Source organism: Lissotriton vulgaris, chromosome 2_2, assembly GCF_964263255.1.
Source record: "Lissotriton vulgaris chromosome 2_2, aLisVul1.2, whole genome shotgun sequence".
Classification (NCBI taxonomy): domain Eukaryota; kingdom Metazoa; phylum Chordata; class Amphibia; order Caudata; family Salamandridae; genus Lissotriton; species Lissotriton vulgaris.
This window is the reverse complement of record NC_141688.1, coordinates 127,146,041-127,173,716: the sequence shown is the minus strand read 5'-3', so window position 1 is coordinate 127,173,716 and position 27,676 is coordinate 127,146,041. Positions and strand designations below refer to the sequence as shown.

Genomic DNA, 27,676 nt, shown 5'->3' with positions numbered 1-27,676 from the left:
AAAGGCTGAAAGATCGGAACCAGAGCCTGAATATCCCGAACCAGCTGTTTGGGGGGATAAACCCAAAACTGCGCTGAGTCCAGAACTGCTCCGATGAAAAGGAGCTTCTGAGAGGGGCACAGTTGTGACTTTGGCACGTTGATGGAGAACCCCAGCGAGTGCAGCAGGTCGGCCGTAGTCTAGAGGTGGGAGACCTCCTTCAACAACCAGTTGTCGAGATAGGGGAAGACTGAAACCCCTAATCAGCGCAGATAAGCTGCGACCACCGCCATCACTTTTGTGAACACCCGTGGGGCGCTGGTAAGGCCGAAGGGGAGCACGGTAAAGTGAAGCGCTCGTGGCCTACAGTGAACCGCAGGTAACGCCGGTGGGCCGGCATGACGGGTCTGTGGAAATATGCGCCCTGCAAGTTCAACGCTACCATCCAGTCTTCTGGGTCCAGGGCAGCTAGGACCTGAGCCAAAGTCAGTATCTTGAACTTCTTCTTCCGGAGGAAGCCATTGACGCTCCAAAGGTCCAAGATAGGGCGTAGGCCTCCTTTGCCCTTCTTGGGTACCGGAAAAAGTGGGAATAGCAACCACGTCCTACTTCTGGCCCAGGAACGCACTCGACGGCCCCTTGGCCAATAGGGCCGCAACTTTCTCCTGTAGAAGTGATCCCCGACATGCGGTGGTACTGAGGTGGCATGGCTGGAGGGGTCGCCTTGAAGGAGAGGGAGTAGCCCCTTCGGACGATTTTCAGCACCCGCCTGTCCGATGTGATGGCGCGCCAGTGAAGGAGGTGATGGCGAACCCTGCCCCCCACTGGCGTCGAATGGGCCTGAAAATTCGGACAAGGAGGATTTTGAAACAGATGCTGCAGGGGCAGGTGTGGACTGACCTTGCTGGTGTCCGCAAGCATCGCCACGGCGGTTACCACGTCCGTGACCGCGTTGTGATTGGTTCTGCGGCCTGAGGCTAGCTGGACGTGTGGGGGTGCCCCTTCCTTGGCCACGAAAGGGACAAAAGGGGGAAGTTTGCTGGCGTTGGCCAAGGCCCAAGGACATGGCCGTAGCCCTGGAGTCCTTGAAACGCTCCAGCACACTGTCCTCTTTGCCCCCAAAGAGGTGACAGCCATCAAAGGGCATGTCCATAAGGGAAGCTCGGACATCCCCCGAAAAGTTGGCGGACCGCAGCTAGACGTGGCGGCGAACCGCCACCGTCGTCGCAATCGCCCTGCCCGTGGTATCCAGTCCACACCGAATCGAATAGCGTGCTGCATCCTGTCCCTCTACTAGGGCTTGGGTAAGTTTTGCTTGGACCTCCACCGGGCACTGCGGAAGCACTTCCGCAACTGTATCCCACAGAGAGTGTGCGATGTTGACAGACCGCAACCCCAAACTCAGGCGATGTTGACAGACCGCAACCCCAAACTCAGTGAGGTGAACAGTTTCTTCCCAAAGTGATTGTACCTTTTGGATTCCCGATCCGGAGGAGCGGTCGGGAATGCGGTCTGGGAGGTAGAGGCCTGGATCACCAGGCTCTCAGGGTTGGGGTGAATGGACAGGAAGCTGGGGTCGCCCGGAGCCGGGCGGTGGCGTCGGGCCACGTTCCGATCTACAGGGAGGCCTGTAGAGGGCTTGGACCAGGTGCCCAGCAGAACGTCAGTGATGGCTTTGTTAAAAAGCAGGAGAGGCTCTGAAGAACGTGCCTGTGGTTTGAGCACCTCAGTGAGGAGGTTAGTCCTCACGGCCGCGACCGGGAGCTCAAGAGCCAAGGCTTTGGATGCCCTAGTCAACACCACACTGTAAGCAGCCCCCTCCTCCATAGCCACGGTAGAAGGGGAGACCAAGCCAGTGTCGGGCGAAGTGTCCAGACCACTGGCCTCCCCCAGCTCGTCTGCCCAGTCCTAGCTCAATTGGCACTCCAGAGGGTCCTCAGACCCCTCCCAGTCCCCCTCCTCATCCATCTCCTGATAATCAGGAATAAATGATGGAGCCGGGTCGTCGGTGAAGGGCTCACCAATCGGCGTCGAAGACGGCGCAGGGAGGCGCCGGTCCGACGCCGGGTCCGGACCAGGGTTGGGACCAGGGACGACGCCGTCCGGGGACCTCCCCCTGCCTCAGGACACAAACCGAGGTATCGACGGAGAGGGCAATGCCTCTTTCTCAAGCCTGAGTCAGTGCCAGGTGAGGTGAGGTTTGTTACCTCACACAGGATAGGTTTGAATATTCATCTATCCTGTACAGAGGTATTGTGATTGGTCACATGTTTTAATACTGTGATTCTTTTACGTTTTTTTGTTATCACTGTCTTTTCAAAATTTGTACTTTATGCAGTAGCTATACTATCGAGGTCCTGAAGAAAGCCTTGGGTCTTCTAACCCGCTACGGCTGAAACTAGTAGACCACCTTCGGTTGATTAATTCAAAACCGACACTGTATATATATAGTCCACCAGTGGTCATCAATAAAGGTATCTGGGACCACTGATGTATCTTTTTTAATTCACTCACACTTTCACTTATTTGCACTGCATTTCTATCCTTGTCTCTAACACGCCTAGTCTACCAGCGTTTGGCTCGGTGCCAGAAGAGCTGAGGAGACGGGGTTTACTTTGGTTCTCCAAATGAGGACACTGGCCACGAAGGGCGTTTGATGGAAATCCTCACTATTTTTTTCTGCCCTCCTCAGGGTTTTTTCTGACATTTAGTCGCACTAGCATCATCATTCTTTCACTATCACTGACTGTCAGACAGCTAAATGATTTGGTGCATGTCCTGCTTCTATCTTCGTTCTGTGTAGTTTTTCTCACCTTTCTTTATTAGACCTCCAGTTTCCTTTTGTTGTGTACAGCGCCTGGGGTGCCAGCGGAGGGGTCGTAAGGTGGACTGGCGTCGTCAGGGATCCAAGCCTGGATCCTGAGGAGCCCTGCGGCATCGGGACCGGAGTCGTCAACAGTGCGGGGCGCCAAAGCACACGACGGCGCTGAGGCCGGAGCCGCCGGCCCGCTTGGGCTCTTAGAGGGATCCGCAGGGCCCGAAGGCGCCTCAGCGGGTTCTGACGGAGGAAAGCGCCACCACATGGCCGTCTGGCGTCGCGTGCAGCCTAGGGATTGGCAGGTGTGGAGCTGGACGCAGCGTTTGCGGCTCCGGCGGAGCCGCGTGGGTGGTGTCGCCCGAACCCCCGGCCGAATCACGCGAGCGTTGGGGGGAGTCGGAAGAGCGATGTTGCTTATTCGACTTCTTTTGCCTCGACTTACCTGAGGACTTGAAGCCCGATGAGTGGTGTTGACTCGCCAAGCTGTGATGACTGTGGCCCCGCAACCGGTCCCTCGACCTCCTCCTGGTCCGGGACCTCGAGCGGCGCGGGCCGACTGCCGGAGTTCGAGACGTTTACAGGACCGTTCCCGCCTAGCCTTCAAGGTCAAGGCCCGGCAGTTGGGGCACGACTTGTCGTCATGGTCAGCCCCGAGACAGTAAAGGCACCGACGTGGGGGTCGGTAACCAACATCAAGCGGTTACAATCGTCGCAGGGTTTGAACCCGGGCATTCCTATCGGCACCGAGAGTCGAGGTATTGACTCGAGAAGATCCAAAAGAGATCAAAAAGTTTAGTCAAAAATTGACTAGGAGGACTGCTCTTCCCGGACTTGCGCTTGCTGGCGCGGAGAAAAGAAGAACTGACGTCAGCGCGCGAGTGCGGCGTCTAAGTACTCCGACGATGTCATTCCGGCGACCACGACGCCTACGACGGACGCGGAGCCACAGACGACACCTACCGAGGCGCAGGGGTACTGCTACGCAAAACTTTCCGGATCCAGTCTGACGCGTGGGGATATTCTACGGTAAGGAATCTAACTGTTTTTTTCAGATATGTATTTACTTATAACCAATGGGAACATTGTCCTACGCCACCGAAAAGTAGCTCAAAAACATTTTATGACAAATTTCCATACTTTTCAGGTTTTAATGTTTCAAATCCAGAATCATTTCACTTAAAAAATGTTAATAGAACAGAAATGAAAAGTATGTTGACGAATACAAAGCAAATTTATTCTGCGGCCTTTTATGCTCAGCTGTCTACATTAGGTTTTGACTTTTAGAAAGACACCATTGAGACAAAAACTTTCTGGGGCACAAAAGACTGTCAGGTGCAGGGCTTAAAAGCTTTATTAGACCCTACATCATCCCTGAACAAATAATGTTTTTAAATGACACTGTTCAACAGACATCTTGTCTTGGATTAGCTAAGATAAAGGATTTAAACAAACTGTTCATACCTACACCTACATCTGATAGTACAAACATTACAGAGGGGGTGGTCATCATAAATACTACTTTACTTAACAACAGAACAGATCCTGATTGGAAAAAATGGTTAATCTGGCCCACAGACACAAACAACTGTCAAGATAGATTCCTGAATAAGACACAAGGGCTCACATTCACTCGGCCAGATCCAAGATATGTCCAGAGACAACATCCAGGGATAGGAACATCATACAGTGTGGGAAAACTGTGCCTTGAGTGGCTACAAAAATCTACACTAAAAGAAGTAAAACAACACTTAACTTTACTTAAAGATGGGGTTGATTTAAGGGACTTCTTACAAGGACCTCCTAAACCACATCATAAATGTTTTATACAACAGTTAACTTTACTTAAAGATGGGGTTGATTTAAGGGACTTCTTACAAGGACCTCCTAAACCGTATCATAAATGTTTTATATATGCCGGTATCTATCTCATTTATAATAAAGCATGGAAAACAACGCAAGGAGAGACTGCAGAACGTATACAAGAAATTGATCATATTAATTTAGAGAAATCTCTCTCTGTAGTTGACAATGGGTTAACAACTCTGTCATCCAGAATATATTCTTTGGACAGAATAGTATCCTCTGCCATAGACATAATGGACCAGGACTTGGTCACGTTACAACATGGTCAGTCACAATTACGTTCTATAATGCTTTTGGGCGGGACGTTACAAAACCTTTGTTCTGGCTATGTGCCTTGACGTCTAATCAACACCACGTCATTGTTTTCTGAATTTAACCTTACAGATAAACAAATCACTTTGGCACAAAGGGGAGCAGACTATACGGTGATGAGCATTGCAAAACTGGAAAGATTACAATTAACTGTTTTAGAGAAACCATCAACAGAATGGATAATACACTGTACAATCACTCTGCCTGTTACAATTTTACACTTTCAGTATTGTTTAAAATATATACAAGCAGCGTATATGAAAAGTTGGGTAAAGAACACATCAAGACATCCTGGGATTTACCTTATACACACAAATGTAGGAGTGGGGGAAAAGAAGTGTTTCTTAGTGGTACGAATTGTGGAAATGCACTAAGCGGTTTACTCTTATGTCAGGGTATTAATTTACACGAGGTCTGCGATGGTTCTTCGAACAACTTATCCTGCCACCTGCAAGGTTCTCCAGCTGCAGTGATTGCTCCAATTTTTAGGCAGCTTTCTAATGGAAGTTACTTTACGTTGAATCATCACAGCTGCTGTGGCATTTTGCCAGGAACCCTCCATCTCGTAACTGTATCAGCCAGGGTCAAATGCTGTATGCAAGTATTGTTTCCTAAAACTAAGACAGAGGGGGAGTCACCATTATGGCCTTCTCTTCTTTACGAATTGATACTTTAAGCAGAATGAAAGCCATTCTTTTACAAAAAACTGTGCCACTGACCTCGGCCAAAGAGACGTATGATCTGCAAGTTGCAAGGAATTCTGCAGAGATACATGCCCTTTTTTCCACAAACTGCCCTATACATTTCTCAGACATGTTAGGTCGAATCTTAAACATGTCTGATACGAGTGGTATTGTACATGTATTTAAGACAGTCTTTTCCGGACTGTTCGCACCTTTTGAAGCAGTCTTAGGCATATTTCCAAACTTCGCGTACTCTGTGTTTGGCGGATTGCCTCTCGTTTTGGCACACGTAGCAGGGATACTATTTTTGCTCCTTCTGCTCTGATATGGCAAGCCAAGTCACCACTGACACACAGATCACCTTGGAGAACACCCTCTTGGCAATGAAGTGTCGTGAGCGCATGATACAAATACTGGGATTGACTCGTTTAAAGTGTTTTAATACCACGTGGTTTTTATCATTCCGACCAATCTGGCAAGATTGCATCTTACCTGTTCTACGATGCCTGCTATGTGGAGAAGAATGCGTGCTAGACATCTGTCTGACACTCCCATCAGTCCTACCAACGGAAGTTGAAACTTTGCTTGAACCAGTAATGGCTCATGCACTGTGTTGTCCCCAGCGGCTACCGATCCTGATGACAGCATTCGTTGAGATCTCACAGACTCAAAATGCAGACGGTGAGATACATGGAGCAACAGGCACACAGGTACCATCTACTTCGAACATTGCTAATGCGACTTACGGTGACGGCGATGCTTCTCATCTATGTGCGGTGGATCTGCTTAACAAGGTAGTCTAACTTTCACCTACAATAGTAGACAAATTCTTTACCAGCTTAGAAGATTTGATGTTTTCTCTAAACAATGACACTGACTTTTAAAATCAGCACACAGTGTTCTGTGAGACTCTGAATTCAACCTTCACTTTTCAAAACAAACTTATAACTCTGGAACTCTATTTTTCTATGATCAGACTTTTTCCAAAATTATGCTTTTTTTTGGGCACAAAGTAATCTGCTTAAAGTAGAACTACTCCTAGAGAACAAGAATTCTGTGAATACTTCCAAGAGACAATATTTGACTGTGTCCACACTCAAACTATTTAAATATTCTGTCATGCAATGGCTTCGACTTTTCTTCTGTATTTTAAGAGCCATTTCATAAATGTATTTTTATGATTCATTCGGATAGCGTTTTTCAAATGTCATCTATATGCTTTGAATGAAACATTGCTTTTAAATGCGTACAGCACACATGCTCTTTTTGTGTACAACCATTTCGAATGCATTTTATGTATTTTGAGCGGGGTTTTAACACATCATGTTTAGATATATTTTATGTGAACTTAGTAATGTTGTATATATTATAAGTGGAGTGGGTGTTGTGTGGCGATTTAGGCTCCGAGTGAATTTTCCAGATTCATGCCCTTCTATAGGTACAATTCACATTGCCCTAATATAGGCATAGATATCGAGCCCTTATTTAGACATAACCCATGCAGACCAAATACAGGCATGGCTACTTCCACCCATACCAAACATCACAACGATTTCTTGGAAAATCGGCTTAAGCAGTCAGGGACCTTCCCTTGCTTGAACATTGATTTGTCCAAGAACTCATGTACTTTGCAAAGAACGACTATTCCCTAGGGGTTCCTGCCTGATGTTATATTGCCCGACTTTATATCAAGCTATGGCATTCCAAGACATCTTCAAGGAATATACCTTCACTTGCTCTAGCAAGACGTGGTGGTTCGGATCAGTTTGACTATCTACTTGCCTGACGCAGCTTGCTACAGCAATTGCAGAAGGAAGCCGACCCTCCAGCTTACGCACTGATCGAGAGGCTGACTTTCTCTCGCCGAGAATCCAGCTCCAGTGTTTCCAAGCTCCCCTTGCGGGGTGTTAGAAAAATCGATTCCCGAGACTGAGATACCAGACCTCCTTTACTCTAAACTAAGGTATGGAGCTGATTAGAACCTAGAGAAAATGTTGTATAGATTCTTGGCAAAGGAAACAAAACCTATGCTACACAATACTTACTTCTTCCCGCGTACTAGACTTAGGTTAGGTACATTGAGGTAGGCGTATTTTAGAAGCACCAGATGAGAATTTTTAGTCATTGTTATTTATGTATTTATTTTGATATGGCTTAGAAACCATACAATGCTCTTACAGTATTATTTTATAATATTGTTCTTGCTGTACGCATTATACTTTACGGTCTGCTTAATGATTGTAGCAGTTCACTTCTCTTGTATGAGGAAGAAGACTGTTCAATAAATCCTTTTCATTGAAAATACCCGTCTCTCTATTTCTCTGCAACTCTGTAGAAACGAAGCATGCGCGATTGACTGAGGGAAATACTTATCTATTGTTTCCGCGACTCTAGAGATAAATTTCTTATTCTTGGGAAACAATGTTGTCATGTTCATGCGGTTGTTAGAAACTAATCCCTTCTTGTGAATTCAAGAAAGTTTCTAGTGACCTGTGAGCTAGCTGGCACTCACTATTAAGTTTAATATATTCGATAGAGACCTAGTCGACCTCAGTCCTACGTTTAAGCTCTAGGATATATTATTCCAATGTGCAGAGCCTATTGTGAATATAGGAACTACACTACAATGGAGTCCATGCCAATGCGCGCTATCATCCTAAGGAGGAGTCACCTACCTCGTGACTACAAAGACTTCTTACAAGACAAAACAAAGTGCAAACATTTGAGCCCAACACCAGATGGCGATCTATGCACAAGTATATGATCTACAGCTCATATGCCTCAAACAGACAGTTCCTATACCAATCCAAATTAACAGGAACATGATTCCTAATGCAAACCAACGATGCAGCCAAGGGGACACAAAGTAAGTCTTTTCCAGCCAGAGATAGAATTGTCATAATTTTCTTTTTTAGAAATGGGTGGTGTTTACTCATGTTCACTTGGATCTGAAGAAAAGTAATTGAAGTTGATGAAGTAGCCAGACACACTTTGATCTATCTTTGGTAGCTCAGAAGGGTTTGTAGAACTTGCAATTGCTTCTTGTGAAGGCACATTGCTGTAGATTTTATTGCTGGGCCGAACTACAATTTGAATTTCAGTCGCATTTGGATGTTGTTCAATTTCAATTGGTGTAATTCCTACTCCGTTATTTGATACTTATGCATTTTGCGCAGGGGAGTCTTGAAACATTATTAGTCTTTCCATTTGAACTTCCTGTAGAGTAGTGAGGGGAGACCTGCAGCTACTCAGGATTCCACGCAGCCTACTGTTGAGAATCGGCCACCTAGTGTGGTTTGATCAGATCAATGGATATGAATCTTCTTTCTTTTTTGCCGGCAAGAGGCAGAAGAAGTACTGTTCTTGTTACTTTGACTGCCAGGACAGGTACAAGTGTGCTGTAGGATGCACAAAACCTATTTTTGTCAACAATCTTTTCTCTGACCAGATCCCCAATCTTCGGGACCCAGACAGGTCTTGCTGGTACCAGTTTCACTTTCCCAGTGGCTATGCATTTGACTTGGATGTTGCTTTGTAATGCCCGGAATGCAATGAGTTCCTGTAAAACAGCCAAACGATCATTCAATTCAAATGGTTTTACATCCACCACTGTGCTGGCACAATCAAGGGCAGGTACCCACAATCTTGTGTCAAACAGTATCTCATAGGGAGTACCTCCTCCCAAGGATTGTCTTGGCATGTTGTTAAGTGCCCTCTGGACCTCACACAGGAAATTGATCCAACTACCGCCCGCACCTAATACCCTTGCTGTTAAGGATTGCTTTAGGTCCCGGTTTTTCCTCTCCACCACCAAATTTCCCACGGGATGGAAGGAGGAGGAGCACCACAAGGCTGTGCCTTACTTGTAAGCCCGAGAGCTAAATGCAGGGACATGGTTGGAATGTAACATGTCAATTGTGTATGTCCCAATGAAGACTTGCAAATCCTTTATAACAGTTCGAGCTGAGGCAAAAACCATAGGAATCTAGAGCATGAATCCTCTGCTATCAAGATGTACTTGTAAACACCATCTGAATTTAATGGGCCACAGTGGTCCAAATAGACACATGCGAGAGGTCTGTCTGAAATAAGTAATGGTGTTTGCAGTGGCCGTGCTACGGTTGAACCTTTCGTCTTTTGACAGATGTCGCACTTTAGGACATTTATACAAAAAAAACCTTCCCTTTTCCTTTTGTTATAGATGGAAAAGATCAGTATCTTCAAACCCAATTGTCTACACAGCTGAGACTACATAAACATATGTTATCTTTTAAACAAACATTTACAAGGTCTAATCTTGCCAGGGTACCAAATTTACATAGCAATTTATATACAGTGCCCCATAGTTAAAAACAAAACAAGTGGGGAGGAGCTACGACACCAACCAAGATGCCTGCATAGTCTCCCGGCTCCGCTGACCCCCGTCCTACACTCGCTTATCCTGTTGAATATCCTGATCTCCTGCCCCGGAGTCGTGTGGGTGAACTAGTCTGCATCCCGATGGTGTGATCGCGGAATTTTTCTGATGTTCTGGTGTGAAGTAACATCGAAAATGTTTTGAGGCCTAACCCAGACTGGAAGCCGGGGTCTCGATTGCTGGTCGACCCGGGTCCAAAGTGAACAACAACGGACTGCCTAGGGTGGTTGGGCCCGGTCCTTGGAACTTTCGAAAAATTTTCTGGACTACTTTGCAACCATCTGCTGCCTGGTGCTGTACCTGAGGTGAGGCGGCGGGTGGTGCGCGGTGCTGCGTCGCGGGGGGCCCCGGCCCGGAGGCCCGGCACTAGCACCACTGGTGCCCCGGGGTGGGGGTCCCGCCGCGCGTTGCTGCGTGTTGCTGGCCCGTCCCTCACGGCCTGTTTCTGCTCCGGCGTATCCTGCCCCGGAGAGGAGGCCTCTCCGTGGGGATCGTTATGCCTGCGGCCGTATGGAACCCGGCGGAACGGACTCAATGTGGCCCTTCCTTGCGGATGGTAATGGCGGAAGTTGCGGCGCTTCACGCGGTGGTGAGGGCCCAGGTCAATCATTGGCTGTCGGCAACAGATGGGATCATAGGACCGGGAACGAGCCCTGACTTGCTCTTTGAGACCCGGCAGCCGACTTGCCCCCTGTTGGAAGCCCTACTGGTGTGTTTGGACCCGGTGCGGGAAGCTGTGCCTGCCCCCGAAGAAACGGAATTCATCGTGTGTGCTGAGATTGGTGACTCTCTTACGTTCTCGGAAACATCGGTCCTACAGTTATCGGAGCATTTCGCTGCATCCCCCATCCTGGACATTGTTGGTCCACACTTTGATCTGTGTCGGAACGAGTCGCACCCCCTCCCCAATCAGTCTCCCAACATGGCAGATGGAACGATGCTTGGCTTCGGGGACGGGGAGGGACATCGTTGGTGCAAGCTGTGTGCATTGGGACCTGCTATTCCTAATTGCTGACTCAAGCTCCGGCTGCCTCTGTGTGAACTGACTTTCCGGGGATGTGGCTTTTCTTATCCGAGGGACTCGGCAACTTTGTTAGACGGGGCCAAGGCTGAGATTGTGGGTTGAATCGTTTGCGATGGATCTATTGGTAATGGGACTGCTTCATTAACAGACGGATTCTGGGGCGGGGGGTTTGTGGTTCCCCCCGGGGTATTTTTTTATGGTGGATAACTTTACTTGTGTTGGCTTAGGGGGGCCCCTTTGATAGGGCGGGGGGGGGGAGAGACCGGGAGCGTCTAGACTATCGCCCTCCTCCGCTTCCCCGTTGGGTGGGGTTTCCTTTCTTTCTCTTTTTTCTCTTCTTCTTCTATATTTCGGGTTTGGTTCTCGGGCAACAGGCACACTGCTGGGGGGGGGGCATAGTTATCTGCAGGGGTGCAGGGTTGGGGGAGGGGATCTTTCATTTTTATTTTGTTTCTATGGCCTTTTTTCTCTTCTCTTATCTTTCTTTGTCTTTGTCTTTTTCTTTTTCTGGGTCAGTGCAGTGGGTTTCCTTTGGTATCAATCCCTGCTTTTTCATCTGTGCCTCAATTTTCGTGGTGTTTTTTGGGTCTTAGGGCAAGTGACTGCAGACGCGAATTGACCGTAATAGTCCTTCACATCCTGAACCTCCTGTTTCAGCGCCATTGATTTGATCGATTACTGTTTACTGTTGACACGTTTACTATTCTGCCTGCCATTTTCGCTGCTGGGAAATTGTTCAGCACCTGATCCGTCCATCTTCTATTATAAAATGAAAACCTATTATATCCTGTTTTTCTAATTGTGCTGTTCAGTGGCCAAGAGTACGCTAGCATGGAGATTCTGCTCCCCGAGGTGCTGCATGTGATTAAAATTGCTCTCTGTTAATCTAACTGCTTAGCGGCTGGCCCCCGGGGTTGTAGGCCCATACTTGTATTTGGTTTAAATGTCAATAAAGGTTTTTTTTTAAAAAAAAAACAAGTTCAAAGGGATGTTCTATTTGTGTATTTTATTTGTCAGCAAATTATTTCAATAGTTAACACAATTCATTAAAAACAATTAATCGGGGGCGTGGCTGAGAGAGCCATCATGGCGGGCGCAGCCTAACTGAGCTCCGTCCCGCCTGACAAATATCCGTCGAATTATCCTGTCTTCTCCCGCCCGGTGCGCCCCAGAGTGGAGAATCCAACAACAGATATCAGTAGCAGGCCCTGTGCGTAATCCTGGTCGAAATAGTGCACCGGAGGCCGGAGATCGTGGCCCGGGGAAGGGGGGCCTAAGCCGCGAGGTGAAGCAGGGGACCTCAAGTTTCGTGGGTCCCGGTGGTGGCTGCAGCAGCAGCGTTGGTGGCGGGGGGCGAGTGGCGCTGGTCCCTGGTTGGCGAGACAGGTGTGGGCGCCCGGCGGCTCTGACTGGACCTCCGGCAGCAACTGGTGGCAGGGAGACACGGAGGAAACGGCCGTGGAGCCGGCCATGGGCTGAGGGGAGGCGGTGCGGCCTAGTTCGGGAAGAGAAGCCGGGGACTGGATTTTGGTGTGCTCCCTCGGGCACCGGACTCCGCAGTGACTTTCCCTGGCTGCAGCAGGCCTGAAGTAAGGAGGTGTGCGGTGTTCCTTTGGAGGTGTGCTGGGGGGGCTCTGAGGAGCTGCACAACTGGAGGGGCAGGTGGCGGCTGTTCCGGCGGTCGGGTCGGGCCGCGCCGGTGACGAGGGGTGTGCTGGAGTCCATTCAGGGCGCGCCTTACACCCTGCAGCCTCGGCCGAGGGGCGACTGGCACAAGAAGGCCCGGCAGACATTGGGCCCCCCTTCCTGGTAGGTGATGTCCGAGGAGGCGCAACTCGTCGGATGATAGGCCTCTTAGCTGTGCGATATTCAGGTCGAGGTGGTGGGGACACTGCCCTTGCCCCAGGGGACGTACATTGGGCCACTGCAGCTGTGCGGGACGACTGGACCAGCTGTATATGCCTTCGGCGGTCAGTCCGGGCCGCAGCAATACACTGTGTGGCACAGAGGTCCCACTCTGAGGGCGACCTTGCTGCCCCCCTGGCGGGTGACTTGGCGTGGGAGGCCGGGGGCATTGTGCCAGAATATGGGCCTGTCCAGAGAGAGGCCTGACGCACGAGGGCGGCTCTGGTGATCATAGAGCGGAGCCCGTGGTAGCAACAACGACTGGCCTCTGACCAACATCGGACCTGGGCACATGTGTTCGGGGAGTGGTGGACAGAGTGGGCTCACGTAGGCCGGCGACACTAGGACCCTGCTGGTGGCTTGGGGGAGAGGCTGGGGCCCCCTGTGACGGACAGTTGTGGTGAAGGGTGGCAAGCCTTGGAGCCGAACGGGCGACCTTCATAGCGGGAGCTTGACTAGCGGCAAAGAGAGGGTCTGCGCACACATCGGGGACCCCGGAGTGGCAAAGAGACGGTACTGGTGGCCGGGAATTCTGGTCGACTGGTGAGGGTTTCTGATTACTGCCCAGGATGACGAGAGGTGGGAGCGGTGGGGGGCCACGAAACATGGGCCAATTGATAAATAGCCGGGGGGCCCCCAGCCCAGGGCCGGATAATGCGACAGTCTTAGCAGCCATAACCTAATCCAGGGATACGTTGGATGCAAAAATAGGGGCTGTGGGAGCGGACGTTACCCTATTGCGCCAGGACCTGCGCAACGCTGTGGCCCGCATCACGGAAGCCGAAACCAGAATCTCGGGAGTGGAGGATGATGTGGCGATCTTGAAGTGCAAGGTCTCCAACATGGAGAGCATCCAGAAGAACCTCGCACTTCGGGCAGAGGATGCGGAGGGGCGGGCTCGGCGCAATAACTTGCGCTTTGTTGGGCTCCTCGAGGGCTGCGAGAAGGGCAACATGGAAAGATTTGTGGCTCAGTGGCTGGAGAGCTGGCTCCCCCCGGACTTCCTGTCAAGCTACTTTGTGATAGAACGGGCACACAGGGCGCTGGTTCAGAAGCCGCCCGTGGGGGCCCGCCCCCGGCCTGTCATTGCCAAATTATTAAAATATCATGATCGCGATACTATTTTACGGCAGGCACTGGCAAAAGAACCTCTCCATTTCAAAAACCAGCGGATCCTCATCTTCCCAGACTACACGCGACTGGTACAACAACAGGGGCAGTCGTTTATGGCGGCAAAGGCACGTCTTCGAGATCTCAAGCTCCCATATGCCCTGCTCTATCCGGCTCGCCTGAGAGTGGTTTTCCAGTCTCGCACCCACTTTTTTGACACTCCGGGCTGTGGGAGCGGACGTTACCAGTGAAGTAGTGTGGCTCACTGGTTAGAGGCGGCAGACCCGAGAGCAGAGGACGGCCCGGGACCAGGGTTCGATTCCCGGCGCGGCAGGTTTCTGGACCAGGGTCAGCGGACTCGATAATTCTCTCGCCTCGGTGCCCACTCTGATCAGCAATCACACTCGGCAACTCTGGGCATTAGCTTGCCTCATCTTCACTAACGGCCCCACCAGACCGCCGGGGATGCCTGGTCTCACCCTGGAGATACCCATTAGGGGACCATCTCTCAGGGAAGCCAGGAAGGGTTTCGCAGCGGTCGAAGCGCCTTGGGACCCTACGGGTAAGTAGTGCGGACGTTACCAGTGAAGTAGTGTGGCTCACTGGTTAGAGGCGGCAGACCCGAGAGCAGAGGACGGCCCGGGACCAGGGTTCGATTCCCGGCGCGGCAGGTTTCTGGACCAGGGTCAGCGGACTCGATAATTCTCTCGCCTCGGTGCCCACTCTGATCAGCAATCACACTCGGCAACTCTGGGCATTAGCTTGCCTCATCTTCACTAACGGCCCCACCAGACCGCCGGGGATGCCTGGTCTCACCCTGGAGATACCCATTAGGGGACCATCTCTCAGGGAAGCCAGGAAGGGTTTCGCAGCGGTCGAAGCGCCTTGGGACCCTACGGGTAAGTAGTGCGCTATATAAATGCCTATACATTTACATTTACATCCGGAAGAGGTCTTCCAATGGACCGATGAGACAGTGAAAGTGAGGGCGAATACCCCGCCGGGCTTGGACTCAGACGCTTCGCAGAATGGGGCACAGTCACAGCCTGCCAAGGGGACACGGAACAGGAGACATTGGCGTTCTAGGTCCAGGAGGCGCTCCACCTCTGGCGGGGCAGCGGGAGGTTCAAGGGGTGCATCAGATCCCATGGTAGATCACTGATTTCCGGTGGCGCAGGCACAGGCGACATTGACATACAAGTGATTCTATTGTAACCGATATGCCTGAAGTGTCAGGGTGGCGAAGCTATGGGAGAGAGCCGGGGCCACAGATAACTTATAATATGTGATAATTGTGATGTTGGTGGAGAAGCGGGGTGGGGGAGAAGTACGAGGGGTGGGTCATACTCCCTAGTTATGGGGTGTGTTCAGGGGATCCATTGGAGGGGGTGACTCTTGGTCCCCCGTTGGGGGTTAGGCTGCGATCCGTCCACGACAGGTGCTTCCATGTTGGGAGGTGCGGGGTGGGGGGAGGTGGGGGGGGGGGGGTGTTGGTGGTTGGGTTGAGGTGGGGGGGGTTTGGTTGCGTTTATTTTGCTGCTGTCTGTATGCTGTCATGTTTGCATGTTGGGACATCGGGCCATCTACAGCCCATATAGTGCTATCTTCAAATGTCCGCTGTTAGCGGAGGGGGGTGGGTAGCTCCAGGCACACTTCGCATCCTGAGTTGGAATTTGCGGGGATACTAGGCAAAGTGAAACGAGGGGCGGTTCTCCGGTATGCCAAGAGAGCTGGGGTAGATGCTCTGCTACTTCAAGAGACCCACCTACTGGGCACAAAAGCGCTTTGCCTACAATGCTTTGGGTATACATCTGTTTATCATGTGGGGTTCATCAGGGGCTTCCGGGGGGTTGCCGTCCTCATACACCGTAGGGTTTCCTTTACCCATGAAAAGAGCTGGTCCGACCCTCAGGGCAGGTACATCTTTGTCCAGGGGAGGGTTGGGGGCGACAGGGTGACACTTGGTAGTAGATACGCACCGCCGCCGTTGCAGTGGCCCCTAGTGGAAAGGGTCATGTCTCTCTGGAGTGCAATGCCGGATACCCTCGCCATGGTTGAGGGGGATTGGAATGATGTGATGGACTTAAGTATGGATAGGTGGCGGAAGGGAGCGACTGACGCTGGTGTTGACATGGAGGGGCCCCCGACCCAGCTAAGCGCCCTAGCCACGGGACTCGACTGGACAGATGTCTGGAGGTATAGACATGGCGCATCCAGAGAGTACACTTATTTCTCTTCGGTGCATGGCTCGTTCTCCAGGCTGGACCATTTGTTTGTACCCAGGGGACTGGCCCAGAGGATAGTGTCATCAGACTTCTTGCCAAGGGCTCTGTCCGATCACTCGCCGGTGGCCCTCACCTTTAGCATAGGTCCAGCCAGGCAGCCGTTCCGGTGGCGCATGCCTGGATGGCATCTTCTACAGACTGAGTATAGGGAGCACATGTCTAGGGAGATTGACCACTACCTGACGGCTAACCACTACTCTGTTGACTCCCTGACGACCCTCTGGGAGGCTCTAAAACCTACATTGTGAGGGGTGGATATCTCCTGGTGCGCGGCGGCCCGGGCGGAGAGGCGGCGGGATCAGATGCGGCGGGAGGCGGAGCTGGAGGCTCTGGACTGCAGAAGCTCTTCACGCCCAGCCGCTACCCCAGCTGTTGGACTCGGCGGGATCGCCAGTCTTGGAGACCCCTGCCATCGCGGAGAGCTTCGCTGCCTATTACGTGGGGTTATATGCACCTCAGGAATGCTTGACGGCCGAGGTCGTTCAGCGGTTCATAGATGACCGCCCCCCGCGGTCGGTCCCTGACGAGGCGCGGGACCTGCTAGATAAGCCTCTCACAGATGAGGAGCTGGGCGCGGCCCTGGGTGAGCTGAGCCCCGGTAAGGCGTCGGGACCCAACGGGTTCCATAGTGAATTCTTCAAGAGATTTTATGTACAGCTGGGCCCCCGCTTGCGTCCGGTGATTGAGGAGGCACGGGAGGGTGGAGTGCTCCCCCCAGACTGGAGACACGCCGAGGTGGTGGTCTTTCTGAAGCCAGGTAGACCCCCGGAGAGCCACGCGTCTTACCGCCCAATATCGCTACTCAATATGGAGGTCAAGGTTCTGGCCAAAGCCCTGGCTAACAGGCTTAAGCCCTACATCGCTGATCTGGTTCATCCAGACCAGGCGGGCTTCATGCCCCGGAGGGCGACCTGGCATAACATCAGGCGCGCCCAGGTAGCGATTTCTGCCTGGAGGACTTGGGTGAGCAGGCTGCATTATTCTTGGAGGATATGAATCGTGCCATTGACTCCTTAAGTTGGACGTATTTGTTTGCCCTGCTACGGTGCATCAACTTGGGCCCTCGCTTTTTGGCTTACGTACAGCTGCTATACACTGATCTCACAGCATCCGTGCACGTTGGGGGGGCGGTCTCTAGGTCCTTTTCGGTCTGGCGGGGTATGCAACAGGGGTGCTCCCTCTCCCCTTATCTGTTCGCGCTCGCTATGGAGCCTTTGGCTGCGTGGGTATGCATGGACGCCCAGCTCAAGGGCTTTCGGTGGTCCCCGGGTCTCACCGACAAAATAGTGTTATACGCATATATATATATATAAAATATATATTCCTAGGTTTTGCTCGGCCGGTCCATCTTTGCGAGCCTTGCATTGGTTACCCGTTAGGCAGCGGATCCACTTTAAAGTTTTGTGCCTTTCCTTCAAAATTCTGAAGGGCCTATCACCTCCCTTACTGCACCAACTCTTGCGCCCTTACATCCCGGGCCGCACTCTGCGCTCGCTAGACCAAGAATTGGCGGTAGCCCCTCGGTTCAAACTCAGTCGGGTGGGGGGTCGCTCTTTTAAGGTGCGGGCAGCCGCACTCTGGAACGCTCTCCCTTTGAAACTCCGGACCTTTGGTGACCTGCTCTCCTTCCGCAAGGCCGCTAAAACTCATTTATTTGCTGAGCTTTGTTAAATCCTTCACTCCCCAATTTCTTAATAATTATTTCTGTTCCCCAGTTGTGTTGTGTTCGCCACCTTGTCGGTGCGCCGGGACGCTCCTTCGCTGGAGCAGCCGTGCGCAATACAAATAGCACTAACATAACATAACATAACATAACGCAGACAACATGCTGTTTTTCTCACGGACCTGGATTGGTCGGGCCGCGGCTGCTGCGTATCTTGCAGATTTACTGCGAATCCTCTGGCCTGTATGTGAACCCGGGTAAATCCACACTATGGGTATTGGGTGAACGGCGGCCGGTCGGTGAGTGGGAGGCAGATTTGCAGTTGGCTTCTGGGGGGATGAAGTACCTGGGGGTCTACTTGTCAGAGAGTGCGAGCGTCTCCCGAGATCGCAACCTTACTCCGGTTTGGGATCGCACACATGAGGATCTGAAAGCGTGGTCCCGTATGCCACTGTCAATCTAAGGGAGGTCAGCCATATTCAAAATGGTGGCGCTCCCATGGCTCGTGTACCATCTGCAGAATCATCCGCACCCGGTACCGCCTCGCTGGTTCCAGCAAGTCAACTCTGCTCTGGGCTGGTTCCTGTGGGAGGGGGGGGGGGGGGGGGGGGGTGGTGGGGGGGGACTGTACGGGTAGCGCTGCGGACATGCTTCTTGTCGACCTATACAGGGGGCCTGGCCACATCTGATATACTTTCCTACTATCAAGCAGCACATCTGTTGGTCCTCAATGACTGGTGGTATGGGGACAGAGGCGATCCCGCCTACGCGGTAGAGCGCCACCTGATGGGCTTGTCGTCCATTCACGCTTTGCTATATTCGGCGCCGCTTCGGCGGGCTCTTCCACCCGTCACGCAAGTGGTCTTTTCTGTCTGGCGGCAGTCGCTGCGTAGGATGGGATGGTGGAATGTACTCACTCGGGAGACCCCTCTTTGGCACAATGGTCGTCTGCCCCACTTGGAGACCCTTAGGGGCTTCGGGGGGTGGGACGCAATAGGCATCTCCTCATTGGGAGATGTGATGTCGGATGGCACTCTGAAGTCCTTCCAGGACCTACAGGACGAGTTTGGGATGCCCCGCTCCCAATTCTTTAAATACCTTCAATTCCGACATGCCCGGACACCATACGTGACAGATATTGAACACCTCCCAGAATTTAGCCCGCTCGAGGCCAAACTGTTTATGGGGGAATTGCCGGACAGAAAACTTTCCCGTGTCTACCAGTCCTTGGTCCGACATTGTTCCCCTGACCTACAGAGACTTCAGGCAGCTTGGGTGGGGGAGCTAGAAGAGGAAGACTGGATGGAGGCCTTGGCGAGTCCTAAGGGGGCGGCAATCTCCACACGCCTGAGACTCATACAATTCGAATACCTGCACCGCACCTACTTCACCAGAGAGCGCCTATGGAAGGCGGGTATGATAGGTTCTCCTAATTGTCTGCGGTGCAGCTTGGAGGTAGGCACACTCCTACACACCACATGGGGATGCTCAGCGTTGCATAGGTTCTGGACCGGGGTCTTTAGATGCTTATCAGAGGTACTGGCCTGGGAGCTTCCTAGGGATCTGAAACTGGCCCTACTACATGTTATGGAGGGGGTGGTGGGCAATCGCTATAAACCTAATTTATTGTTACTTGGTCTAACATTGGCAAAACGGGACATTGCTAGTCAAGTCAAGTCAAGTCAAAGGATTTATATAGCGCACTACATACCCGGAGGGTTTCAAGGCGCTTAGGAAGGGGAGGAGAATTACTTGTCAAATATCCACGTTTTAAGTTGCTTTCTGAATGCTAGGTGGTTCTGGGTAAGGCGAAGGTAAGCGGGGAGAGAGTTCCATGTTTTAGCAGCCAGGTATGAAAAGGATCTGCCTCCCATGGTGGTCTTGTTGATGCGAGGTACAGTGGCGAGGGCTTGGCTGGAAGAACGTAGTTGGCGGGAGGGGATGTAGAAGGACAGTCGTGAGTTGAGGCATTCTGGACCGATGTCGTAGAGTGATTTGTGTGCGTGGGTAAGCAGTCGGAAAGTGATCCTCTTATTGACGGGTAGCCAGTGGAGGTCTTTAAGGTGACCAGAGATGTGATCGTTGCGTGGGATGTCTAATATGAGTCTGGCTGAGGCGTTTTGGATTCGTTGGAGTTTCTTCTGGAGTTTTGCGGTAGTACCTGCGTAGAGGGTGTTTCCGTAGTCCAGTCGGCTCGTGACCAGAGCGTGGGTGACTATTTTCCTTGTTTCGGAGGGGATCCAGCGAAATGTTTTTCTGAGCATGCGAAGAATGTTGAAGCAGGAAGAGGATACGGCGCTGACTTGTCTGTTCATTGAGAGTGAAGAATCCAGGATGACGCCTAGGTTCCGTGCGTGGTCAGTCGGGATGGGTGCTTTTCCGAGGGCTTCCGGCCACCAGGAGTCGTCCCATGCAGAGGGGGATGTACCTAAGATGAGGACTTCTGTTTTGTCTGAGTTCAGTTTCAGACGGCTTTGTTTCATCCATTCGGCAACTTCTTTCATTCCTTCGTGTAGGTTGGTTTTGGCGGTGCTGGGGTCATTGGTGAGGGAAAGGATCAGTTGAGTGTCATCCGCGTACGAGATGATGTTGAGGTTGTGTTGGCGTGCGATGGCCGCGAGGGGGCTCATGTATACGTTGAAGAGGGTGGGACTGAGTGAGGATCCTTGTGGTACGCCGCAGATGACTTCAGAGGCCTCGGACTTGAATGGTGGAAGGCGGACTCTCTGGGTTCTTCCGGTGAGGAACGAGGTGATCCATTCAAGTGCTTTTCCTTGGATTCCGATGTTATTGAGGCGTTGTAAGAGGGTGCTGTGGCAGACTGTGTCGAATGCTGCAGAGAGGTCGAGGAGGATGAGGGCGACTGTGTCTCCATTGTCCAGTAGAGTTCGAATGTCGTCTGTTGCTGCGATGAGGGCGGTCTCAGTGCTGTGTTTTGCTCGAAAGCCAGATTGTGAGGGGTCGAGGGATTTGTTGGCTTAGAGGAAGGCGGCGAGCTGGTTGTTGACAGCTTTCTCGATGACTTTGGCCGGGAATGGAAGAAGCGAGATGGGGCGGTAATTTTTGAGTTCGGTGGGGTCCGCTGTGGGTTTTTTCAGAAGGGCGGTGAGTTCAGCGTGTTTCCAGTCTTCCGGGAAGGTGGCGGAGTTGAAGGAGCAGTTGATGACGTCTCGGAGGTGCGGTGCTATGACGGAATCTGCTTTGTTGTAGATGTGGTGAGGACATGGGTCTGTGGGGGATCCTGAGTGGATGGAGTTCATCAGGCGGATGGTGTCCTCAGTGGAGATTGGGTTCCAGTCGTTAAGGGTGTTCACGGGGGGAAGATGATCAGCAGATGGTAGGGTGGGTTGGTTTCCGGGTTGGTTGTCAAAGCTGTTGTGGATGTCTGCAATCTTGTTGTGGAAAAATGAGGCTAGGGAGTCGCAGAGGGTTTGAGAGGGGGTGATGTCGTTGGAGTTGGCCGAGGGATTGGAAAATTCCTTGACGATGTTGAAAAGTTCCTTGCTGTTGTGAGCGTTGTTGTCGAGTCGATTCTTGAATGCTGTTTTCTTGGCTTTTCGGATTAGTTGGTGGTGAGTGCGGGTGGCGTTTTTGAAGGGGTCCTTGGTGCTGGTGGTTGGGTCTTTTTTCCAGGCCTTTTCAAGGGAGCGGCAGAGTTTCTTGGACTTCTTGAGATCATCGTTGAACCATGAGGCCTTCTTGCTGCCAGGTTTGTTTTGACGTTTTTTCAGTGGTGCTAAGGTGTCAGCGGTGTTGGATAACCATAGGGTGAGGTTAGCGGCGGCTTCGTTAGCGTTGGAAGAGGGGGCTGGGGTGTGTTGAAGGAGCGATGCGGAGATTTGGTCCGTGGTGATTTTGTTCCAGTTCCTTTGCAGGGTAGGTTGGAGGTGGATGCTGGGTTTTGGTTTGTTGTAGGCGAAGTGAACGCAGCTGTGGTCAGTCCAGAGGAGGTCCGTAGTGTGGCTGAAGGAGACCTGGTTGCTGGATGTGAAGATGGGGTCGAGTGTGTGACCTGCGATGTGGGTGGGGGAAGTGACTAGTTGTTTAAGTCCGAGGTTGGCGAGGTTTCCACGAGGGTGGCGGTGTTGCGGTCGTTGATCTTTTCGAGGTGAAAGTTGAGGTCTCCCAGAAGGATGTAGTCTTTGGAGTGGAGCGCGTGTGGGGTGATGAAGTCCGTGATGTCTTCACTGAATTTTGCGCGGGGACCTGGTGGTCTGTAGAGGAGGGTGCCTCTGAGTGTGGTCTTGGGGTCGATGTGGATCTGGAAGTGAAGGTGTTCGGAGTTAGCGAGGTTGGCGTCAGAGCTGGTTGAGATGCGGATTGATTTCTTATGGACGATAGCGATTCCTCCTCCTGTGTGGCTGGTGCGGTCCTTGCGTGTGATCTTATATTCTTCAGGGATGGCAATGGTGATGTCTGGTGCGGAGGAGGCATTCATCCATGTTTCCGTAAGGAAGGCGATGTCCGGAGAAATGGTGTCTAGTAGGTTCCATAGGTCAATGGCGTGCCTGTGGACTGATCGGGTGTTGAGAAGGATGCATTGTAGGTGGTTGGGGTCGGGAATCTGTGGTGTGGTCGTAGCGGAGATGTTGTCGGTGCCGCTGAATTTGCAGGAGAAGCAGGAGAAAGGTCCATGGGTTTGTCCAGGGGCGGCTTGGACGCAGTTGGGAGCGCGACCGGGGTTAAGGGCTAGGAGGGTGGCGGCATCGTAGGTAATGCGGGGGGGGCTGGGAGGGACGGGGGCCAGGGGGTCTGGCGCTGGGCGCGGTCCAGGCGCGGACGGGCGTAGACGGGCTTACCTTTGGCGCACCTTCGGCGCGGATTGGGCGCGGTCGCTGCGCGCGGGAACTACTGTCATATATGGAGAGTGGAGGGGGAGGGGCGAGGGCGTCTCAGCTGGGAGGCGGGTCGGGCACACGAGGAGGACAATAAACAAACAAAATGGAGGCGGGGGGAGGAGCAGATCGGAGCGCTATTGGCAAACGCGCAGACAAAGTTAAAACAGCCAAATTGAATCTCTATAGCGCTAATAAGGCAAAGCGCTAGACAAGGCACACAGCAGGTGAAAGCAATTGCAAGTATTAGAGAGATCCTTTAGCAGAGCAGCGCTACGATACCAGGTTGCAGCCAGGGGCACAGGGAGCGACCACTCTATCCGTGAGGAGGAGCGAGTCACAGCGATTACAGCAGAGCAGCGCTGTATTAAGCTCGTGGGAGGGCGTCTCAGCTGGGAGGCGGGCCAGGAGGGTGCCTCGGGCCCCGCCCCTGGCGGCCTGGAAGAACGGCATGGACTTTTGCATGGGGCTGGAGCAGCCCATCTTTCTGGCCAGGGGGTGCCCCCACAAGCACTTCCGGATTTGGAAAAAGTGGGCCCATTACAGGGGGCTGGACTTGGACCCCCTACCGGAGAGTGATGCCCTTCCGACGCTTTAAAAGATTGGGGTTGCTGAAGGTGCTGTTGGGGTGCTCTGATGGTACTGGCATGTATTCACTGTATATATTGAAAAAATTCTAGTGAACGGCAGCAGGGCAATTTTGGTGGGGGGAGGGGATTGGGCGGGGGGTGTTTGTATCTCATGAAAACGTCTGACGATGTCATTATTGTTTAACTACGGTGTCCAGCAGACTCCGGAGTTCGGAGCTATGCATTTGTATATGTGCAGACGAATACAATTTGTTTAAAAAAACAATAAATCATCAATTTTATTTAAAACATACACTATACATAATAAAATTAGGAAAAAACTGTTGACGCGGCGTTTCGGTGTTCAAAATGATCGTCACCTTCTTCAGGACAATGATTCCAAGATTTAAAAACATTCTAAATGAAATATAAACACAGTGTTAGCAACCAACCTATAGTTAAATTCCTTGGCTTGCTCCACTTTGAAATACTTTGAAGATACCAATCTTTTCCATCTATAATAAAAGGTAAAGTGAAGTTTGTTTTTTGTGTAAATACTTATACCCATCCCTTTTCCAAAAGAAGGGTACCTCCAATATTACCTTTTAGAGCACTTTAGGACATACCCCTTAGTTTTTTTAGACAAACTTGGCCACAGTATCACTGTTTCCACAATGAAATTGTAGTGGTGACTCCTGCATGTGCTGAGCCCAGACCCTTGTGTTCAGCTAGAATTAAACCTAATCTGCGATCCAGGTCTGGTATAACTCTATCCCCCACTCCTGGAATTTGAGCATACAGTGTTCTAATTTATAGGAATACTTGAGTGAAAAGCCCTTTGGCACGGTAGAGCCATTTTTTGAGGCGTTGAACACTATCAGTATGCCTCTGTCTATACTAACGAGTGATTGGAGCAACGGCAGCAGTCCCCATGGTTGCCTTGGCGGCTTCATCAGACGGTGAATAACCTTCCACGTCTATGCCAACATCCTGATGACTCAAGGTGTGAATAACTAGACAGGCATTCCTTCAGCTTTACCACTTCCTGGAACAATTTATGTTTAATTGTGCAATCCATGGAATCTCTAAACCCATTCTGGCCCCAGTAATGAAGATATTCATCATAGGTCTGCACACAGTAAAACGAATCGCACACTATCAGTGTGGGGAATTCCCAATCTGTAGTGCTAGTATCAGGGCTTTCAGTTCTGCCAACGGCCCTATGCGATCTCCCGGAGATTGTGTAGTTGTATTGCTGGGATGGAACTTACCATCCGCATACGTCCCTTCACTATAGCACATGCTGCGCTATAATGCTGTTTACTTCCAATGGCAGGCTGAGCTGAACCATCAGTGTAAATGATGCACTCATACTTTTCTAGAGGCAAAATTTCATTCGGGAGAGGGTATTCTTGTTCGTAGTGCAGGAACGCTTGTGTTTTCAGCGTAGAACCATATTTGTAATCTACGTCTGTTGCAGTGAGAGAATTAGCCCATTGTATTCATCGCAGATGCAGTGCTTTTGCATTTGAAATGCTCGCTTGATAACAGCCTCTAAAGTGGGTACTGGGGTAACAACTATTATGCATTTCCCCTGTGCTAGTTCTCTTTCTCTCACAACAGCACTGCAGTTAATATTTTTTCTGTTGCTGCAAATCACAATTCAGCATTTGTATATAAATGTGATTTATATGCAATTGGGACTGTCTCACCTTCATTTAAAGTGATGTATGTATGTTCTGATAAACCCGGACAACCAGGATCACCAAGTTGTTAGAATGCACACATGTGTGCAAATGTATTGATGCCATCATGTCAGCCTGAACTGAACGGAGAGTATCTGTGTGTTGCTGTGTCCACTTATGTGCTGTGAAATCAGGTCTGATTAAATCGTAGAAAGGTTTTACTCTTTCTGCATAATCCAGAATGTATGTTCTGCCAAAATTTAAAAATCCTAAAATGGATTGAAAACCTTTCAGAGTATTTGGAGGTTGGAGCAGCGTGCACTTTTCAAAAAGTTGGCTGCCAGGCTCTTGCCTTCACTTGATAGCTCATATCCCAAAAATAGGACATTGAGATGGGCAATTTTTGATTTCTTGAAATTCAATTTGCAGTCCAAATTAGCGAATCCCACAACCATGTTGTGCACCCTGCACAAGTGTTCAAGTAATTCATCGTCCGTCAGATAGATGTCATCTACATAGGACACTGCCTCCTCGTCGCATGTTTGTAATAATTCTGACACTCTTGCAGAGAATAGCCCTGGGCTGTTCTTATAACCTTGGCGCAAACGACAAACATTTCACTGAATGCCAAGGGCAGACAATACTGTTGAATACCTGGTATCTGTAGCTATATTCTGGCAGAAAAATCCATTTGAGATATCTATGTTTGTTTTATATTTCTTCCGCACAATGTTGTTCAATAATGCGACACTATGTGCGATTTAGTTTGTAATAGAGTACTGTCTCTGTGGATTTGGATTAGATTTGAATGGGATTTCGTTGTGAGTAGACTCCACATCCCACCCTACATGGTTGCAGTATAATGCCGGAACTAGCGCCCACTCCTCCACGTAGGAATGTTTTAAAGATTCTGTAGTGTTAATTGCGTACAGTCTAAGTGGGACACTAACTCTTGTATTACGTGGTTCAACTGTGATATGTTCATTCAATACTGCTGTCACCAGAAAATTCTTCAGGTTCTGGTGAGCTATTGTTACTTCTGCCACGCTGTTTAGCATCGTCAGAGTCCATTCCCCGTTTAAAAGCTCAGTAACCTGGGCATGTCTAATTTTCAAGCCAGCTACTTTCTTCTTTTTGAATTGAGGCTTTGCTATAGGTTGCTCTTACTGTTTGATAAGGTAATCTGACCTCTTTTCATAGGACTCCCTTTGGGAAGACCCACCCCTTGATTGTGAATTCTTTTCCGTATTTTTATTTTTGTATTGTTTGTTATCCCATTTCTTTATTAGAAGAAGAGGGTGCTTGCTTAAAGTTGTCCTTGTCAGGACTACCCGCCATTTGTGGCTTTCCTGGTTATCTCTACCTAATGCAACATAGGTTACTTCAATAATTTTTGGGAACTCTTGCTCCTTATTTATAGGAGCCATTTGCCTTAAGCGGTGTGTAGAGCCACTGCTGCTGCCTCCCCTTTTATGTTGCTCAGCATGATTGCAGAAACTTGGGGATAATTGCCCATAAGTTTCACTCCCAAGTCCAGGGCAGGTCCTGCCCTGTACTCATTCTGGATCTGTTTCAATACTTCTGGAACGACTACTATGGAAGCGGCAGTGTTTTTTCTGATGTAAACGGCAGCAAATATTGATCCCCAAGTGGTACAATCCTCAATCGAGGTAACCCTCCCCATTGGTAAGCAAATGGTTAGCATTCTATGTTATTCCTGTGGACCCGTATGAGAAAAAAATGCTTCCAGCTGTGCAATTGTATCCAGAACGGAATTTGCTCCAGTTCAGAAGGGATTGTTCCCATCACTGATTTTAGTGTCTGTGGGTTAATCATAGGTGTGGTCAGATGTGGACAGACTGGAGCATTTCTCACAGGTTGGACTGTTAATGTTCGCATAACGAACTGGACAGTGTGTCTGGATAGCCGGACTATGTCTTTGTATATTGTACAGACTTCATCCACTGGTAGTGTATCTATATTGTGATGTGGAATGTATGTCGCTAAGAGTGCCCAGGTCTCTCCATCTATGCTGAGTGGACCGAGTCTTACGACAGATGTTGTGTGTGGGAGGGTGCCTTCAAACTAGTTTCTGTGTTGCTGTTAAGTTAAAGGAACTTCAATGTCTTCGTATGGAATGTATTCTTCCGGTGGTTCAACTACAATGTATGTGTGAAACAATTTAGTCTGTGGATCTGCAGGCAGGAACTGGACCCAAGAATAGAATACCTCTGATCCGTACACCTCATGTGCCTCAATCACAAAGGTAACACAGCCTTCTTTTGCGGGTACACTGTCTTCTATTTAACAATTTTATAGTTACAGCATATATGCAGTTCTCTTTAATGTTGAGAGGGTTTGCAAATTCGTCTTCCCCAGAGCCCAAACCACCACTTGTGGACTCAGTCATTCTCAGGAGAAGAATAAAAGTTTTAGTAATTAAGATTTTTGCACAATGTGGGAACCTTTTATCCATACAAGTTTGTTCAACCTTTAGCCAATACACAAGGTATATCTGCTCAGCTGAG

General features: G+C 50.4%; 1 protein-coding gene across 7 annotated transcripts in view; it reads right to left on the bottom strand.

The window, feature by feature from the left end:
* Window positions 1-27,676, bottom strand: part of LOC147729139 (mucosa-associated lymphoid tissue lymphoma translocation protein 1-like) — a 1,401,591-nt gene that overhangs the window by 399,763 nt on the left and 974,152 nt on the right. The gene's annotated exons all lie outside the window — the stretch shown is intronic.